Source organism: Papio anubis, chromosome 16 (assembly GCF_008728515.1).
Source record: "Papio anubis isolate 15944 chromosome 16, Panubis1.0, whole genome shotgun sequence".
Classification (NCBI taxonomy): Eukaryota; Metazoa; Chordata; class Mammalia; order Primates; family Cercopithecidae; genus Papio; species Papio anubis.
Genome location: NC_044991.1, coordinates 48,009,766 through 48,025,149, shown reverse-complemented (window position 1 = coordinate 48,025,149; position 15,384 = coordinate 48,009,766). Strand labels below are relative to the sequence as shown.

General features: G+C 37.9%; 1 pseudogene across 1 annotated transcript; it reads left to right on the top strand.

Annotated features, from left to right (window-relative positions):
* Positions 1-3,546: 3,546 nt before the first annotated feature.
* On the top strand, positions 3,547-7,103 carry LOC101003088 (annotated as a pseudogene). The gene is made up of 2 exons (XR_004179023.1): positions 3,547-4,001; positions 4,064-7,103. The product of XR_004179023.1 is annotated as a protein SDA1 homolog (transcript).
* Positions 7,104-15,384: the final 8,281 nt, after the last annotated feature.

Below are 15,384 nucleotides of genomic sequence, written 5' to 3'. Positions count from 1 at the left end.
CTATGTTACACAGGCCAGTTCTGAACTCCTGAACGCAAGGGACCTACCCGCGTTGGCCTCCCAAAGTGTTTGGATTACAGGCCTGAGCCACTAAGCCGAGCCTGTTAAATCCATGCTCTTAATGATAACATTGTTCTGGGAGCCTAAGCATTTAGAAAATACTCCAGTATTAGAGATTAAGGGGATGCCATCATTCAGACCTGACTGCTGTTTTTGTTTGTTTGTTTGTTTGTTTTTTGTTTTCAGTAATGTTTCCCTTATGAGGGAGGCAGAAAAGTTAAATGATATGAGTGACAGCATCCAGTAGCTGATAAGCAGTAGAGTCAAGTCTTCTCACTCTAGACTCTTGTTTCCACCATGTAAAATCACAATAAAGATTTAGGCTTTTTTTATTTCTTAAATTTTAGATCACTTTTTAAAGTATTTCTTATTCTTGGAAGCTTCAGAAGCAAAATAATATTCAAATAAATAAAATTGTTCAGTGATTATTTTACATGAATTGTTTGAGCTTGAAGTGTTTTGAGACATTTTAACACCATTAGTTTGAAACAAAACGTCTCTTAAAGGTGAGTTCAAAAGGAAAGGTAGCTGACCCTAAGGGGTGAATGACTCAGAGTTATAGCTTTAGGCCTTAAGTTAGCATTGTTAGTCCTTGTAGAAATTTGGTATATATTGTGCCAGGGGCTGTGGCTTACGCCTGTAATCCCAGCACTCTGGGAGGCCGAGATGGGTGGATCACTTGAGGTCAAGAGTTCGATACTAGCCTGGCCAACATGGTGAAACCCCATCTGTACTGAGGATACAAAAATTAGCTGAGCGTAGTGGCACATGCCTATAATCCCAGCTACTTGGGAGGCTGAGACAGGAGAATCGCTTTAATGCAGGAGGCGGAGGTTGCAATGAACTGAGATCGTGCCATTGCACTACAGCCTGAGCGACAAAGTGAGACTCTGTCTCGGGGGCATGGGGGTGGGGGTGCGGGGAAATAAGTTTGGTGTATATTTTTTCTAAACTGGGCAAAGCAATTACTCTTAGAGTTCACCTCTAAGACTCAGCCCAAATACTATTTCCTGGGCGACCTTGCCTTGACTGCCCCCTTTTTATCCAGATGGAATCAGTTACAACCTCACATTCTTTATCCTGGCAGCTTGAACATGCACGTACCCCACAGCTTCACCACAGCACTTATCACAGGGTACTGTGCCAGACATTAAAGTGTCTGCCCAGTGATCCCCACCAGGCCAGTGGCTTTTTGAAAGCTACCTTGTTTGCTCTTTTATTATCTGTTTCCCATGTGCCCTACACAGGAAGTACTAAGTGGTTTCTGAATGAATGAAACAAATAACATGAGTCCTTGCTTCAGTATTCATGTAACGGTCCTAAGCTCTACAATACAAGGGCAAGGAGTAGGTATAGGTGGGATGGAGTGGAGAGAGAGGTGAACAAACTCAGGTCCCTGCCTATGAGGCAAGATAGTCTGATAATTGCTGCAAACCAGACCAAACAAGTAAAGATGTGGGAGACAGGAATGGGTACTCACTGCTTGTATTACCCTGTTCTCACACTGCTAGTAAAGACACATTCAAGATTGGGTTATTTATAAAGGAAAGAGGTTTAATGGAGTCACAGTTACACATGGTTGGGGAGGCCTCACAATCATGATGGAAGGCAAAGAAGAAGCAAAGTCACATCTTACATGGCGGCAGGCAAGACAGCTTTTGCAGGAAACTCCCATTTATAAAACTATCACATCTCGTGAGACTTATTCATTACCATGAAAATAGCACAGAAAAGACCTGCCCCCATGATTCAATTGCCTCCCACTGTGTCCCTCCCATGACACGTGGGAATTATGGGAACTACAATTCAAGATGAGATTTGGGTGGGGACACAGCCAAACCATATCGCTACTAATGAAGGTATAAAGTGGTACAACCACTTTGACAATTCATGATAAAGATTGCGCCAGGAGAATTATTCTGCTAGATCCTCCCCGTCTCCCATCTCCTGTTTCCTGTTGGTCAAGTTTCACCCCAAAGATAGGGGAGGCTGGTGGAGGGCAGAAATCTGAGAAAGAGCACAAGATTTATTTCTAACTCAGCAACACTTGCAAAATTTCTGCCCTTGAAGATTTACTCTAATAAACATTTCTGATCAAGTTGAATCCATTTCTAAAAATACTAGGTTTTTTTCATTAATTAATATATGCTCACTGTAAATAATTTTTAAAATATAGAAAAGTTGAAAGATAAAGTCACTCATAATTTCATCACCCAGAGAAAATAATGATTAATATTTTTTATATAATTTTTGTCTTTGTAGTTAGGAATAAAACTCTGAGCAATGACTAAATTTGAAATATACATCTAAATTTTTCAGTCATCAATATATGTTTAAAATGTGTGAAGTGATATGGGGTTGTCCAATGTTATACAGGATTTCTAAAATTCTTGGTAACAAGGTAGTATAACTGAACAACATGAAAGTCACTTGCTGTGTAGTTTAGTTGAAGCCAATCATTGATAATTTGAAAGCCAATATATATTTTGACTAAAAATGTGAATAGTTGACCATTTAATAAAATTCTTTCCTTTTTACAAAGTATATTTTTCTAGAACTAAATCATTTGTTTTTATCTACAGAGTGGATATGCCAAAGTCATTTGTTTTATTCATTTGGACATTAAATTCCATTAAAATTATGCAATTTTGTGGGCAAGCCAGATAATCCTGGTCAACCAATTTTTTGAATATGAATAATAATATGCTATTCACAGAAAAGTCTGGTTGGCTATACCTTGGATTCAGAGCTGCACCATGGCTGTCTGATGCATCTTTGGGCATATTTATTTTTGTAGCAATTGGAAATATAAAACCAAGACAAAGACAGTGGTTTCTACTTCACTGAAAATAAAAGCAATATTTATTTTTAAAGTAGTACTCATCAAACTTTACGTTATTCTGTTTAGATAGCAAACTGTTATTAACAGGAACCAAAATGTTATGCGTAGCACATGCTACAGGGTCATCATTAACTGCAAAACTGGTATTTTTGCAGTCTTTCAGGCATATACTCAAATTAGGCTTGGTTATGCCTGATATTTTCTAAACTCATTTGATACCCTTTAGGACATAAATCTCAACCAGAAAAACCAGAGGGATCCCTCTTGTTTAGAATTGGCAAGTCCATCTTACATCAATAGTTTTTTCAGATAATTCATTTGAACAGTAAAATTTTTCTTTCTTTTTTTTTTTCTTTTTTTGAGATGGAGTCTTCCTCTGTTGCTCCGGCTGGAGTGCAGTAATCTTGGCTCACTGCAAACTCTGCCTCCTGGGTTCAAGCAATTCTCCTGCTTCAGTCTCTCAAGTAGCTGGGATTACCAGTGCCGACCCCCACATCTGGCTAATATTCGTATTTTTAGTAGAGACCAGGTTTCACCATGTTGGCCAGGCTAGTCTTGAACTCCTGGCCTCAAGTGATCCACCTGCGTTGGCCTCTCAAAGTAAAAGTGTAACAAGTGTGAACCACTGCACCCAGCTTGAATAGTAAAATTAAATGTTTTCACATTTTGTAAAAATAAAATAAAGCCTATAAATCAAATTACTTTATATATTATTTATTTTCTTGTAAATTCAAGCATTTGAGGGCATTACTAACTATATCTCCTAAAAATATGTTCTTTAGCAGGGAAGGGTATGAGTTTGGAGAACTTGTAGCTGCAACTGGCAGGGTTTAGGGGCTGCTGGCCATCTGAGTTTCATTAAAACTGCTGGCCATGAAACCAGTCTGCAACCAAAATGTCCAGCAGAAACAACAAGCTGCCCAGCAACCTGCCGCAGTTACAGAATTTGATCAAGTGAGACCCACTGGCCTACATCGAGGAGTTTGTACAGCAGTAAAATCACTACAAATCCAATGTGGAGATTTCCAAATTGCAACCAAATAAACCCAGCAAAGAACTAGCAGAGCTGGTGGTGTTTATGGCACAGAACATCCTAAATGTGTGCATCTTAATTATGGAGAGAAAGAGGGAAACTTCAGAAGAGCCTTTGCTTTGTAACAGATTAGCCACTGCTACCTAGAGTATTTAAGTAATTTTCCTCAAGAGGTGAGAGATCTTCTCTCCTGCAATCATACCGTGTTGGATCCAGATCTTCGAATGATATTTTGCAAAGCTTTGATTTTGCTGAGAAATAAGAATCTCATCAATCCATCAAGCCTGCTAGAACTCTTCTTTGAACTTCTACGTTGCCATGATAAGCTTCTGTGAAAGACTTTATACACACATATTGTCACTGATATCAAGAATGTAAACGCAAAACACAAGAACAATAAAGTGAATGCAGTATTGCAAAATTTCATGTACATCATGTTAAGACAGCAATGCAACCACAGCCAAGATGTCTTTAAATGTAATGACTGAACTCTACAGAAGGAACATCTGGAATGATGCCAAAACTGTCAATGTTATCACAACTGCACATTTCTCTAAGGTCACCAAGATATTAGTTGCCACATTGACATTCTGTCTTGGGAAAGAAGAAGATGAAAAGCAGGACTGTGACTCCAAATCTGAGAAACAAAAAAAAAAGAAGAAAAAAGCAGAGGTGTTTAACTTTTCAGCCATTCACTTGGTTCATGCATGATCCCCACGATTTTGCAGAAAAACTACTAAAGCAGCTTGAGTGCTGTAAGGAGAGGTTTGAAGTGAAGATGATGCTCATGAACCTCATCTCCAGATTGGTGGGAATTCATGAGCTCTTCCTCTTCAATTTCTATCCTTTTTTGCAAAGGTTTCTGCAGCCCCACCAAAGAGAAGTAGCAAAGATCCTCTGTTTGATGCACAAGCATCTCATCACCTAGTGCCCCAAGAAATAATTCAATCATTGCTTATGATTGTGGCAAACAATTTTGTTACTGACAAGAACTCTGGAGAAGTCATGACAGTAGGAATCAACGCTATAAAAGAGATAATACCTTGATGTCCTCTGGCTGTGACTGAAGAACTCCTCCAAGACCTGGTTCAGTATAAAACACACAAGGATAAGAATGTAATGATGTCTGCTAGAACTTTGATTCAGCTCTTCCGAACACTGAATGCTCAGATGCTGCAGAAGAAATTCCGGGGTAAGCCTACAGAAGCCTCCGTAGAAGCAAGAGTACAAGAATATGGAGAATTAGATGCTAAAGTTTACATTCCAGGAGCAGAAGTTCTGGAAGTTGAGAAAGAAGAGAATGCTGAAAATGATGAAGATGAATGGGAAAATACCAGTCTCAGTGAGGAGGAGGATGCTGATGGCGAATAGATTGATGTGCAACACTCTTCCGATGAAGAACAGCAAGAAATCTCCAAGAAGCTGAACAGTATGCCCACGGAGGAGCGGAAAGCCAAAGCTGCAGCCATCAGCACCAGCTGAGTTTTAACTCAGGAAGACTTCCAGAAAATCCTCATGGCCCAGATGAGAAAAGAACTTGATGCTGCCCCCGGGAAATCCCAGAAGAGGAAATACATTGAAAGATACAGTGATGACGAGCCCGGGGTGAATTACTTTCTCCTCGGGACATTGAACGCCTTCATTAAAAGCCAAAGTCTGACAAAAAGACAAGACTAGCAACTGCAATGGCTGGAAAGACAGACCGAAAAGAATTTGTGAGGAAGAAAACCAAAATGAATCAATTTTCCAGTTCGACAAATAAAGAGAAGGAAAAACAGAAGAACTTTATGATAATGCGGTATAGCCAGAATGTCCAGTCAAAAAAATAAGCATTCTTTCCAAGAAAAACAGTTGGCACTACAAGATGCACTTTTGAAAAAGAGAAAAAGAATGAATTAACTTCCCAGCAAGTTTTCCACTCCAAGAAGAATGCTAAGTTTGTGTCATTACTCTGAAAATCGGTAAATCAAGCATGTTTGCTTACATTAAAAAGTCCAGAAGCACTGTATTGTGAAAACTGCTGAAAATGTGGCAGCAATTTGGTGATTTTATTTTGGAGACAGCTAATGGTGGGAATGTTAATGTAAATAGTGGTGGTAGTACAAAATCATTTCATTTATCATTCAGGCAAAAAAAAGTATTGAGTGCCTATTGTCACTGTAGATATAAAACGAATGAGCTGTAACCCCTTCACTCAAGGCATTGACAGCTTAGCTGTAGGGGTGGACACACATATGTGTATTTACAGCGCAGTGTAGATAGTTCGCTAGTAGAGGTAGCTCCATATTTCTGTGAGGTTACTCAGGCCTTTTGGACTAACTCTGTGGGGATAGAAGTTATATATTCTTATAAAACAAAACAAAACAAAACCGGACAATGTTACAAGAGTAAGAGGTTCTTACTTGTACATAGGCTTACCTGCTGAAAACAGGCCCTTGCTGCACAGATTTTGGGTACATGATTTAGCTCTTTTAGTCAATCCAAAAGATTTAAGTGATCCCCTCCTTTTTTTTTTTTTTTTTTTTGGAATGCCATGTGAAGGCTTTTTGGTTAAGACCTCACTTTTAGAACTGCCTTAAGTATAAATAGTACCTTTGGAATGTATTTAGTTCATCATTTGAGCTGCCTTCATTCTGGTTTCCTCAGCCTTCCTTCAGTCTGTAATATTTTCAGCCCACTGTTTACCTTGTCTCAATAAAAGGTTTCTAATCCCAAATAGGAAATAAATAAATAAATAAATAAATAAATAAATAAATAAATAAGAAAAAAGAAAGAAAAACTTGTGAAAGAATTTAGCCAGTTTGCTTTAAGCAGACAGTAAGGGAAGGGTCTCTGGAGAACCTCCCACTGGCTTCACAAATGCTTACATGAGGTGTTTTGTGCAGATAAGGGAACTTGCAAAGGGGGATTGCCTAAACACATCCACAGTGGAAAATTCCATTCCTTAACATATGTACAGTAAGGGATATAAATTAATATGGAGTGGCTCAGACTAAGGGTCCACAGGCACACTGGAAGGATGGGGTGGAGCCACCAGAAATTCGTGCCTTACACCCTTGTATTCAATTATGAAAGGGGCAACTGGCAACCTGCTTTCAAGACCCTTCTCTTTGCTGTGAGCTTTCCTTTCGCTTAATAAATTCTACTCCCCTCACTCTCTGGCGTCCGTGTGCCTGATTCTTCCTGACCATGAGACAGTAACCCAGACTTAGCTGAGTTAAGGAGCAAAAATCCTGCATCACTTGGAAAATCACAAAAGAAAATAAAAGAAGTTCTAACTAGCCCTCTTGCTATTCAAATTGTACTGGCAGTCCTAGCCAATGCAATGAGGTCCAAAAAGAAAGGAAGAGACTAGCTAGGTGTGGCAGCTCATTCCTGTAATCCCTGTACTTTGTGAGGCCAAAGTGGGAGGACTGCTTGAACCCAGGAGTTTAAGGCTACAGTGAACCACAATTGCACCACTGCACTACACTCAAGGTGATGGGGCAAGACCCCATCTCTAAAAAACAGATTCCATTTACAATAATAAAAAACTTATAAAATATCCAGGAATACACTCAACAAAAGAAACATGCAAAATATATAATGAAATAAACAAAAAACTACAAAAATATTAAATAACTAAATAAAATTCAAGTAAAGAAGAGAGACACCCTTTTTCAGGATGAAAAGCCTAAATGTTATATAGGTATGAATTATACAAATAATGCAATTCCTATTAAAATCTTAAAGGATTTTCATGGAACTTGTCAAACTGACTCTAAAATTTATCTGAATCCCTAACCTAGAACAGTGCCCAGCACATAGTAGGAGTGTGATAAACATGCTGATTGAACGAATTAGTGAATGAACAGCTTCAATACCATCATGTTAGTCCATTTGTGTTGCTATAAAGGAATACCTGAAGTGGGGTAATTTATAAAGACAAAAGAGGGCCAGGAGCGGTGGCTCATCTGTAATCCCAGCACTTTGGGAGGCCAAGGTGGGCAGATCATCTGAGGTCAGGAGGTCGAGACCAGCCTGACCTACATGGTGAAACCCCATCTCTACTAAAAATACAAAACTAGCTGGGCTTGGTGGCACATGCCTGTAACCCAAGCTATTCAGGAGGCTGAGACAGGAGAATCGCTTGAACCTGGGAGGTGGAAGTTGCAGTGAGCTGAGATCACACTATTGCACTCCAGCCTGGAAAATAAAAGAAAAATTCCATCTCAAAAAAAAAAAAAAAAAAAAAAAAAAGAAAGGAAAGGAAAAGAAGAGAAAAAGGGTTTAGGCTGGGCACGGTGGCTCACGCCTGTAATCCCAGCACTTTGGGAGGCCGAGGTGAGCAGATCACGGGGCTGAGAGATCAAGACCATCCTGGCCAACATGGTGAAACCCCATCTCTACGAAAAAAAGTACAAAAATTAGCTGGGCTTGGTGGTACACGCCTGTAGTCCCAGCTACTTGGGAGACTGAGGCAGGAGAATTGCTTGAACCTGGGAGGCGAAGGTTGCAGTGAGCCAAGATCGCGCCACTGCACTCCAGCCTGGCGACAGAGCAAGACTCCTTAAAAAAAAAAAAAAGAAAGAAAGAAAGAAAAGAAAAAAGGTTTATCTGATTCACAGTTCTGTACAAGGAGCATGGCACCAGCATCTGCTTCTGGTGAGGGACTCAGGCTGCTTCTACTCATGACAGAAGGCAAAGGGAAGTTGGCCTGTGCAGGAATCACACGGTGAGAGTAGAGGCAAACATGGGGTGTCTGGCTCTTTTTAACAACTTGCTCTTGCAGGAACTAACAGAGCAAGAACTCACTCATTACTTAGAAGACAGCACCAAGCCATTCATGAGGGATGCACCTCCATGTGACCCACTAGCTCCACCTCCCACTAGCTCCACCTCCAATATTGGGGGTCAAATTTCAACACAAGATTTGGAGGGTCAAATATCCAGACTATAGCAACCTAGATGAAACTGACTCACATATTTATATTTCTAGGCTAGATTTATCTTCTGAACTCCAGATCAGTAGATCTGTTTAGTAATCTCTTCACTTGATTAGTAAGAAACCAATTCAGACTCATTGTGTTCAGAACAAAACTACTGTCCCTCTTGCAAACCCTGTGCTCTTTCAGTCGTCAAATTGAGTAAGATTAAAAACAGAGAGTTAACTCTAATCATCCAATTGGCCGTTTGTTTGTTGTTGTTGTTTTGGGACAGGGTCTTGCCCTGTCCCAGGCTGCAGTGCAGGGGTGCCATCTTGGGTTGCTGCAACTTCCGGCTTCCAGTCAAGTGGTCTTCCAGGCTCCCAAGTAGCTGAGACCACAGGCTCACGCCACCACACCTAGCTATTTTTTGTATTTTTAGTAGAGATAGGGTCTCGCCATGTTGCCCAGGCTGGTCTCGAACTCCTGCACTCAAGCCATCTGCCCACCTCAGTCTCCCAAAGTGCTGGGATTATAGGCAAGAGCTACTGTACCTTGCCAGTTGTCCATTTGTGATTACTGAAGTCATCCCAACTACTCCTAGATGCATCTGCTAAATGTTTCTTGAATCTGTGTCTCTCATCTATACTGACACCACCATGTGCCATAATTCCCTCACTATTCTAATGAATAACTTCCTAACCAATCTCTCCTCCTCAAACTCACTATTTCCCTGCTACTGCCCTCCTGCCTCAACTTAAAACAATGCCAGAATTGCAGGCTAGACATGGTGGCTCACACCTGTAATCTTCCTCGGGAAGCTGAGGCAGGAGGATCACTTGAGCTCAGGAGTTCAAGACCAGCCTGGACGACATAGAGAGACCCCATCTCTACAAAAAAAAAAAAAAAAATTTAAAGAATTTCCATTGCTTTTAGATAAATTCCAAACCCTTCATCATTACAAGTTTGGCCTGGCCTGGTTGCAACCTGTATCGTCAGAGAAATCTTCCACAGTATTTGCCCTTACTCTCTACTCTAAGCTTTGGCCACAGTGACCTTCTTCCAATTCTTCAGGTATATTTCTTCCTACAACAGTGCCTTTATATATGCTGTTCTTTCTGTCTGGAATAATCTCATTTTTCTCTTATTTTAATTAATTCTAACAACCCTTGATATCTCATCTAAAAGATCTCTCTTATTCCTATTATATCTTCTTAAAAAACAGATGATTAGTCCAGGCATGGTGGCACATGCCTGTAATCCCAGCACTTTGATAGGTCAAAGTGGGCAGATCACTTGAGGCCGGGAGTTTGAGACCAGCCTGGGCAATATGGCAAGACCCAGCCTCTACTAAAAATAAAAAAGTTAACCGTGTGTGGTGGCACACACTTGTAATCCCAGCCACTCAGAGGCTGAGGCATGAGAATCACTTGAACCCAGGAGGCGGAGGTTGCAGTGAGCTGAGATTGCACCACTGCATTTTAGCCTGGGTGGCAGAGTAAGACTGTCTCAAAAAAAAAAAAAAAAAAAAAGAAAGACAAAAAAGAAGCAAAACAAAATAACAGACTGATTATCTCTTAAGAGTTTGCTTGTAAGTGTACCTTTATATGGTGATTTTTACACATTAAGCTCAATCAGAAAAGGAACTATGTGTTTTCATACTTACTATGGTATCCCTAGCTATGGCGCTAGGAGCTCAACAAATGAATGGAAGAATTGAAACTGATCAGGAACAATATATGCACAATGACTTGATACGGTAACCAATATAGGTCTTCACTGAATGAGGAGAAAGTTTTTTTGTTTGTTTGTTTTTTGTTTTTTTGAGACAGGGTCACACTCTGTAGGCCAGGCTAGAGTGCAGTGGTGCAATCTTGGCTCACTGAAAACTCTGTGAATGAGGAGAAACTTAATCTGGTTCTAAGAAAGTAAGAATCATAGGACCGAAAAAACCTGCAAATGTACCATATTTAATTTCATATTTTAAAACTATTTCCAAAGCACCATCCTAGTGTTTACATCAGAGCATTCATTACAATGAAAATAAAACCAGAAAGCGTTCAAATATGAGAAGACAGATTCGTCTATAAGGATTATCAGGAATTAATTTATAGTAGAAAATGACAAAGCTATTTCTTACAATGCTCAATAAAGAGCAAAAAAGATATTTAAACAAGAACTTGAATTTATTTGTGTTTTAAACCCTTGGTTTCATATGCTATAAATATTAAGACAAAATTTTTCATTATACTTTATCATTAAGTAAAAATCTAATTTAATAAAATGTTCATACATAGTAAGTGCTTAAGTAAAATAAATAAGAATGGTTGATAATTTCTCTTGAGAAATTGATAGGAATTTCTGTTTCAGTTTTTAAAAGTTCTTTAATTTTGATAAGTAACCTAAGAATATCTAAGCTATCATATAATTTTAAAATAGATTGAAACTTATTTTATATGTATTCATTTCTTACAGCCAAAAATTATAAATAAGAGTAAAGAAGTAAAGGCTTGCAAAATAATAGTTTTGATAATATTTTAAGCACTAGCCATTGGGAACAAATTTTAATTAGTAGGTTGTTGATAAAAATCCAATCCAGTTCTCTTAAATCCAGGGAATATTAAATTCCTTTGTAATAAAATAGTCTACTTGAAACTCATAGATATGTCCAATGTGCTGATAAAAAGTAAAACTTAGCACATCTATCTATTTTTCTAGTAGACCAAGACTGTTGGGAGATTTAATAGATGTGCCCCTTGTGTGTAGTCCCTAACACCACCTAAGAGAATTATAACTGTATGCCCAGTTAAGTTACTAAGCCTGTAAGAGGACTTCAAAATTAAGCAAATAATTAAATATCCTTGTAACAACTCCACTCAACTTATAAATTTGTAGTTTTGCCTTATCTCAGTTAAATTTTTAAGACATTCTTACTGTTTTTTTTTTTTTTTTTGAAATTGCTAAAATAATGTGTGATTGTCAGTGTGTTGGAATTTACTGAAGATTTTGCCTACCTCCCATTTGTTGAGTGTGCATTATGTGCCTGGCTCTGTAGGAGGGACTTTAATTCATTTCATTGGTTCTTAAGAACAACCACATAAGGTTAAAAAGCTCACCAAAGTTAGAGTTTACTTAAGTATTTAAACCTGGGTCTTTCTGTCTTCAAAATTCCAGAATTCTCTACAGCTATGCCACACTTCCTTTCAGCTCTGTAAACTGCATAGGCTCACTTATTTTCTCAAATCTGTAAAAGTCTGTAAAACTTGTCTGATGTCTGTAAAACATCATCAACTTTAAATATGATTTTTTTTATGGGGAAAAAGAAAAACCAAATAATGTATACTTTGATTTTTCAGACACACTCCAATTTTAGAAAAGTTAAATGTGAAAAAGAAAACAAGCTCATGGATCTTAAAAGTATCTGTGATTTATTATCTCCACTAGCAGTGAGCAATATTCATGGTCTTCCAAAAATATAGAAATATAGTATTGGGCATTTAGTAATTGAAAATTATTCTATTTAAAATAGCAGCATAACAATGAGATTCTTAAACATTAACATAAAAGGTTTAAAACCTATACTGAAAACTTTAAAATCTTAATAAAGACAATGAAATATGATTTGAATAAATGAAATGACTACCACATTCTTAAGTGGAAACACTTAATAACCCAAGAATGTCAATTTTTCTGCAAATTAATGTATAAACCTAAATTGAATTCCAATGCAATTCATTTTATAATTACATGAAATGATCTATAAATTTATATGAAAGAATAAAGCTCAAAAATAGCCAAGGGGTATATTAAAGAGAAAAATAGGGAAGTAGGGCATTCCTTTACCAGATACTAAAAATTTTAAGACATCGTTATGACCAATAGGTGTGGTATTGCTTTAAGAAAAGACAAATAAATTAGTTAAAGGGAAAAGACAGTTTAGAAATAAATTTCCACATAAATGAGAATGTAATATATGACAAAGGTGGTATTTCAACTTGTTGGGAAAAGAAATTTTAAAAATAATTGATGTTGGCACAACTGGTTCTCCATCTAGAAGAAAATTAAATTGAACCTATACCTCATATCATATGTAAGTATATAATTACAGATAGGTTAAATAAATATATATATTTATATATGTAAATAGATATAAATATAAATATATATATATATAATTACAGATAGATTAAAACTTAAATGTACAAGGCAAAATGCTTAGGAGAATATTTAGAAGACCTAAGGGTTTTTAATCAAGATAAGAAACCCAGACTAGAAAACACAGACATACTTGATTCAAGAAAAATTAAAGCCTTTTAATTGGTAAAGCATCCTGTGATTGAAAGAAATATAAAACAATTTGCAAAAAATATTTGTACTAAAGAGGATGGATGAAAGGTTAATATCTTTAATAACATTTATAATGCATGAAGCACTCTTACAAATAAGAAAATGGGCAATAAATATAGATAATTCAAAGAAGAACAAATCCAAATGGCTAGCAATATATTTTTTAATATATATATATAGAGAGAGAGCGTTTAATATATATTGAGCGTTTTTTAAATGCTCAAATTCATTAGTAATCAGAAACTTCAAAACGAAATAACAAGGAACCAATAATTGGTAAAATAAAAAGGAACATAGTACCTATTAAGAACTGGCAGGAGCAGTAGGTAATGAGGTTATGGGAAATGGTACTCATGAATGGCTGGTAGAATTATGAATTGTTACAGCCTTTTGCAAAATAATGAGGCAATACTTAGTAAAGAGTACATATCTTTTTCTGACCTGGAGATTTCATTCATTAGAATCTAACACTTATAAATGAAAACGTAAGTAGGTAAGAATATGTGTACAAGTTATTGGCCTCCTTAAAAAGAATATATGTACAAAGTCATTGTCTGTGGGTACAGACACACAGGAGGAAGGCAGACATAAAAATCTTCTTGGCATAACCTCTCTGGCAAAGTGGCTTCCGGGTTTAGAGTAGCTCTCCTGAGAAGAGGTAGCTGTAAGCCATTAGCAGCCAATGCTCACAGGATTTGGGGATGGGTACACTAGGCCAACTCAAATGGGACCTGGGTGGGACATCAACTTCCTCCACTACACTCTCTGCAGGCATAGTATGTGACCGTTAAAGATAGGAATTAGCATTTTCAGTTGACTTAGAGACTTTTGTGAAAAAAGCAGATCAAAGTTATATAAAATGATCTTTTTTTTTTTTACAAAAGCGTGTACAAAATTTTTCTTCGTATGTCTTTATATAAACTATCTGAGCATAGAGAAAATATGGTTCAACACCCAATAGGTCATTTTTTCTGTTTTTGTTTGTTTTTTAGACAGAGTCTCACTCTGTTGCCCAGGCTGGAGTACAGTGGCACAATATCAGCTCACTGCAACCTCCACCTGTTGGGTTCAGGCTATCCTCATGTCTCAGTCTCCCGAGTAGCTGGGATTACAGGTGCACACCACTATGCCCATCTAAATTTTGTATTTTTCATAGAAATGGGTTTTCACTATGTTGGCCAGACTGGTCTTGAACTCCTGACCTCAAGTGATCCGCCTGCTTCAGCCTCCCAAAGTGCTGGGATTACGGGCATGAGCCACTGCGCCCAGCTCCAGTAGCTACTTTATATGTAATATAAACTATTACATATAATGCAGGAGAGCAAGAATGAAGATGATGCAGGTAGAAAAGGGGAGTAGGGATGAATGTCAGGTCTAGGGCAATTTAAGGAAAAAAAAGAGAAAAAAGAGACAAAAGAGACTGCACCCTACAGAAAAAAGACAATTATAATCAAAGAATGACAATAAATGGAGAAATGATTGGATAAGCTTGGTGGTAAAATCTAGCATTGGTGCCTTCTGTCCACATTGGGCACACAGTTGGCCTTCCCTGTAGCAGGATCCACATCTGTGGATTCAACCAACTGTGAATGGGAAATATTTGAAATAAAAAAAATAAAAAATACAGTGTAACAATTATTTACATAGCATTTACATTGTCTTAGGTATTATAAGTAATCTAGAGATGATTTAAAGTATACAGGAGGATGTGTGTAGGTTACATGCAAATATTGTGCCATTTTACATAAGGAACTTGATATCCAGGGAGGTCCAGGAACTAATGTCCCAAGAATACCCAGGGATGACTGTATTTTACTTTCTGTGTAACTGTGGCCCAGGAGAAGAATTTACATCCTGGCAATTTTTTATCATCTGTGGTGAGTTGAATGATGTCCCCCCAAAAGATATGTCCAAAGACCTAAGTCCTGCTACCTGTGAATGTGACCTTATTTGGAAACGGGGTCTTTGCAAATGCAATTAAGAATCTTGAGATGACATCATCCCGGATGTAGGGTGGGCCCTAAATCCAATCACTGGTGTCTTTGTAAGAGAAAGGAGAGGGATATTTGACACACAGAGAGGGAGGGGGAAGGCCATGTGAATACAAGGGCAGATTGTAGTGGTGACAGCTACTACAGGCTGGAGAAGGTAAGGAATGATTAACCCTAGAGCCTCCGGAAGGAGCATAGCCCTGCCAA